A 6,000-nucleotide genomic window follows, 5' to 3' on the forward strand; every position below is an offset into this window, starting at 1 on the left:
AAAGAAGAGGGATAAACTTGAGTTTTAAATATCTACTGTTCAATTGCTCTCTTAATTTGACTTTCCACCTGGAAAGTCCTAGCTAGTTTGTCACTTGCAGGTGAACTTCTGAAAAGGGCATTGGTGCCCAAGCTAAGGATAAGTGAAGACCAGTTGCTCTGTCCTGGGGTCATCTTGCAGGCTCCCTGGTCTTGCAGGGAAAATGCAGGGAGTGTTAAACAAACTCTTGTGCAGGAGGCAGCAGCCAGTTAGGAAGGAAGGCAGCAAAAGTTTCCTTGCTGCTCATCTTGCCCCTGGGAAGCATGCCTTAGCAGCAGAGGCAGAACCTAGACACTTCTAGACTAGGATAGAGGTTCTCATTTGTGATACTAGGGAGGTTTTCACTGCTGATCCAGAGAAGTGAGGGAAGAATAAGTTAAAAGACTCAGAGTGAATGGAGATCAGAACAGACTGAGAAATGGATACTCAACCCAAATATCAGGTGACCCATGATATGTCCTCAAGGGAGACTTCGTCAACACACTACCCTCTCTGAGCCGGTTTATCTATATAAAAAATGGGTCTGATGTCCTTTGCTTCCAACTTTAACAGAACTTCTGAGGATAAAGGAAAACAAAAACTCTTTTGGCATGAAGTTCATGTTTACATATGCAAAAAGGAAGGAGAGAAGAAGGATGCTTATCTGGGTAATTCATAACTAAATCAAGCCTAATGGTCTGGAAAACAAAAATACTCAGATATTTCAATGATGGAAAAAAAGAGTACTCAAATAATTCAGGCACAAGCAGGTGGATATTGGTAGTGATTTTTCTTGGTATTTTCTTTTTCCTCATTTACCCAAATGCTTCCCAGGATACTGTGTAGATGGAACCTGAGATGACCAGAGCTAACAGGACTCAAATATCTGAGTCCTGAGACTGCTAAGGGAGTCCTGAGCTTGTAGCATTGATGGCTACTGGAATTTATGACCTGACCTTCTGACAACAGAAATCATTGGATTGTAATCATTCCAAATTGCCGATAATCCTAAATTTTATACTGCAAATTGCCTAAACTATAGTAATTTAATAGAAAACAGCAACAACATAACTCTTTGCAAAAAATCAGTGCCAAAATGGCACACACGTGTCTAACTGGCTTCCCCTAATCAATACTTCTCACTCACTCGCATTTTGGTATGCTTTTTTAAATGGAGGGGAAGTAATGGAGACCCAACAAGTTCATTTTAAAAAGATCTAGAAGACCAAGAGTTCTTTCAGTGAGACTTCATTTGAACAGACAGGTATCATCTTCCATCCTCTCAACAGGGTCTCCTGAGCCCTACTTGATGGTATTGATTAGAGATGCAAAGGGCTGAAGTTTAACTGTGGCCAGGCTGGAGGAAGAGGAGACCTCTGGGTGCATATCTTAGGTTGGGGTCCCAGAAGTAGAAGTGAGGTGAAGATTCTTATGCAAGTGATTTGTGGAAGTAGTGCTTCCCATGAAAGCTTTAGGGGAAAGAGGAAGCTGGGGAGGGGCAGGGGAAAAAGCCAGGTGAAGATACGAATTCAGACTAGAGTCTCAGCCTCTGTTATTAGTCAAGGTTCCCAGGGACAGAGAACCAATGGAATGTCTAGATGTAGATATAAGAAAGGGAATTTATTATTTATCATGGCTCACGTGATTGTGGAGGCCAAGAAGTCCCCAAACAGACCATTTACATGCTGGAGATCCTGGTAACATGGTTCAGTTCAAGTCCAAAAGTCTGAGAACCCTGAGTGGGGGTGGTGCATGTTCTAAAGTCCAAAGATCAGAAAACCTAAGAGTTTGATGTCCAAGGGCAGAAGAAGAATGTATCCCAGCTTAGAGAGAGAAAAGGAGAGAGAGAAATTTTCCTCTTCTCTGTTTTTCTTCTATCCTGACCCCAGGCAAAATTGGTGGTGTCCACCCCGACTTAAGGATTGATCTTCTCCACTTGGTCCACTCAGACTCATATGTCCATTTCTGTGTAAAGAACATATCCCAAACAGTTCTTTAGGCATTCCTTAATCAATTCAAGTTCACACCTAAAATTGCCCATCACAGACCCCATGGGGAATATTGGAGGGTTCATTGTGCCAAGAGTTGTCCCACCTTTAGGCAAGGTATCTGGGCTTTTGTATTCCTGCATTAGTCTGACATTGGCTGGGGGTCACCCCCATGGGAGGAGGGCTACTTTCCAGGTATTCCAGGGGAGGTGACTTCCAAGGGTTGAAATCATTCCAAGGAGATGCTTTTCCTTATCACTCCCAATACCCACAGCAGCCAGAACTGTGTACCACACTCTGGCAAAGGTGATCTGACCCGGGTGCTCTCAGCTATAGGCAGGCACGGATTTCCCAGAGAAATCTCCTAATATCATTTCCCTCTAAGCTGAGATCTATATTCCAGATCATGAAGACTAGAAAACTCACCAAGCCCCAGTGAGTTTTCGAACCCATCAGAAGACAAACATGCTAAATAATAGTGGTTAGGGAGGAAGCAAAGCCAATGTCTTTGCACTCACATCTTAAGCGAGGAAAGGGTCAAGTTGAGAGCAGCAAAGGGACCGTTTTGCCTTTATCCCCTGATGTGACACTATTCCACTTAAGTGGCTGCTGTCACATTTGATGAGAAAATATGTGTAAAGCATTTTACACACTGTCTGGCACATAGTAACCACTCAATAAATGTTAGGTTGTTATTATTACCATTTTCCTAAGTGGTGAGGTCAAACCAATTAGCTGAGTTTTTCTTTCTAATGAAAACTCTGATGAGATAATCATTGAAGGTAGGGAGGCTTTGAAACCCCTGTTAACTGGGATGATTAAATTGCACTTGATGAAGCTGTGGCAGTGGCAGCATATAGATTTTTCTAATGCACTAACACCAACTGAGTCCTAGTGGCAGCTATTGTTAGGAAGGATTCTGAGGCTGAGTCCAAGGCTGGGGGGAAGAGTTTACTGATTAATTAGTTGTGTCTACCATGCACACCAGAGAACAGGTGTGGGCAAAAGGGTGATATGTGGCACCCCCGTCCTTTGGAATTCATGGATTTTTTAAAGAAATCAGGTTACAAGAGGTTCTTCACTCCCTTAGCAGCAAGTGTAAGACTTGGGGCTTTTCACTTTGCAGAGGTGAGATGAACAAGAAATTCCCAGAATGTATCAGATGTAAACATATTGCTTCAGCAATGCCTGGATTCTCCCAAAAAGAAACAGAAAGGAGAAAGGAAATGGAGGAGATGGGGAGAAGGGAAAAAAACCTCTGTAACTTGCAACAAAATAAGAAGTCTAAAAAGATCGATATTCAGAATGTGTGTGTAGATTTATTAATAACCACAAACAAATAAGAAAAAGACAAAATCCCAATAGAAAGATCATCAAAGGCTAAGACTTCTTGGATGAAGCCCAATCATCAAAAAATAAAAGCTATTCAATTTCACCATGATAATTGAATGAAGCAACATCTATGCTCTAAATTGGGAAAGCATTTGAATCTGATGATATATGGTTTTGGGCGGGTGTGTAGACTAGGTGGGGGTACATATCTTACAAGTCCTTAAAACACCAGATTGGCAATATCAGTGCAACTTTTGCCCCCCTGACATTTCTGGGCATATACTCTAGAAAAACCATGTGCAGGGATTCACATGGCAAGATGCTTGGTGCAGAAATAGCAAAAGGTAAATCTAGCCAAACTGCCCACCAACAGGAAAAAGGCCCCCCGCCCCCACCAATAGTATAAGGTTTCCACAAATATGAAGAACGTACCTTGAAGGCTATGCGGTCACAGATTGTGGATTAGGTGGGGGTTGGGATGCGGAGGGTCAAAGGCAACTTTAGTTTTATCTATACTTTACTATTTTATAATAAGAATACATGTGCAGATTCTTTGAGTAATTAACAGCTCATTTATTAAAGAGTCCTGGCCTTTCTCCCATTTCAGAAACTGGGAACCAGACAACTGAAACACCAGACAACCACTCCCAGCCATGAGGACTGGATTCCTATTTGTAATTTTCCTAACCACTGAATTTTTTCTTTCAATAGAATGCCAGCCGAAAAACGGGAGCACCCTTTTTTATATAGGAGGAGTGCTACTTCCATGTCAACCAATCAGCTTGTATTACAGGAATATCAGGATCTTACAGAAATCAGAGCCTGGCTACAGGTGTGCCCCCAGAGGAACTACCGAGTCCCCAACTCCTTCCTGCCACAACGATATCTCTCCCTTGAATCAGCTCTACTTCCACACTCAGCAGGAAGCAACTACAGAAGACTGACCTTCATCCATATACCCAAAAAGATTTTCTTATAAAATCAAAAATGGGGGAATGTAATACAAAGTCGATACCCCACCTCCCAACCACTTGTCAATCTGTGCTCCGCCCGCCTCTTACGTTACAGGAATTTCCGGTCTACACTACAGCCATTTCCTGCTTCCCATGTTACGTCCTAACATGTTAGCTAGCTATTGGTTCACCAGTCAGCTTGCAAGTATTCTCCTCTGCTATTGGTTCCTTCCAGCCCGGGAGATTCCAATATCTGGGAGAAGCATCTACGCCATCTTTCTCTTTTTCCTTTCTTTTCATCCCAGAGCAGACGTGCTAGTTGTCCGCATAATAAAGTCTCTTGTGTGAGAAAAAAAAAAAAAAGAGTCCTGGTCCCTGGTCAGCATAAAGGCAGGTGGCAGAGCGAGGCCCCGTGGGTGACGTGGCTGCCGTCTGTCTCCACGCAGACTTTGCTCTCCTTCCCTGTGGTTGCTTACTGGCCATATCCACAAACTCTTAAGGTAAGAGTTTGTTTACCCAGGAAGGACAGTCTTCAGCTTTCCCGCTGGAGACTGCTTGACATCATGTTTACAGAGACCAAGATGAAGGGTGGGGAATGCAGTGCTGGTTCCTGCATGGCCCAGCCTCTCAGAGGCTCCTGGGCAGGTTTCTGCCATCTCTGGTGTCTTGGAAGCACAGTGAAAAGCAGAGTGAGTCTTTTCCTGGAGTCCCTGCTCTCCTCGTCTTTGGTGCTGGATGACGATTCCCACCACTTCAATCCTGCCACGGAAAAAAGAGTGGGTGATCAATAACTGCTCAGAGGGGCTTCCTGCCAGATATGCCAGAGACCCCTGAAATGGAGTTTTGTTGTGTGGTCTCTACAGACCTGTCTAGATCCCCCTCACCTTCCATTGCTGCATCTCTAGTTGTTGGGTGTGGCGGGGGATCTGGCTCACAGCCAGGCCTCCTCACCACGGGCCAGTCTTCTCTCTGGGATCCTCTCCAGGTCCAGCTTTGCACCAGCACTTGGAGGAGGCACCATGCTCTGACTCTCCTGTATCCTTTTATTTACTGGTGAGAAAACTTCTGTACCTCCTTCCTCAAGGCCAAGAGGTGGTGCCTGGAGAGCTCTGGCTGTGGGTGGGGAGGAGGTGAGCAGCAGTAGTTTTTTCCTATTCACCTTTTCCTTCCTTGAGCCCAACACCCCCTCCAAAATTTCCCTTGGTCATCATCTGTGTTGTACAGAGACCCTGAGGCAGGTTTCATCACCTCTTCCAACCACTCCCTGCACAGCAGAGAGGAGGTTCTGCTTCCGGGGAGAGGTGACAGACACAGAGTGCCCTTGCCATCATTATTATTAATTCAATTATGAAATACAGATGCTCCTCCACAGACAATGGGATTATGTCCTGATATACCCATTGTAGACTGAAACTATCATAAGTGGAAAATGCAGTTAATAAAACCTCATCTACCAAACACTGAAGTTCAGCCTAGTCCACCTGAAGGTACTTGACGTCCTTATGTTAGCCTTCCCTGTGCCAGAAAGGCGAATATCTCATGCAATTTTTTTTAATACCTGTCTCCAAAACCCACTAGCAACATGGTCACTGTAGAGTAAGAAGTGTTTACCCTCCTGATTACATGACCAACTAGGATCACATGACTTGCTGTTACTATCCAGTATCACAAAAGAGCATTGCACCACAAATCACTAGTCCGGGAAAAGA

Source organism: Sciurus carolinensis, chromosome 16 (assembly GCF_902686445.1).
Source record: "Sciurus carolinensis chromosome 16, mSciCar1.2, whole genome shotgun sequence".
Taxonomy (NCBI): Eukaryota; Metazoa; Chordata; class Mammalia; order Rodentia; family Sciuridae; genus Sciurus; species Sciurus carolinensis.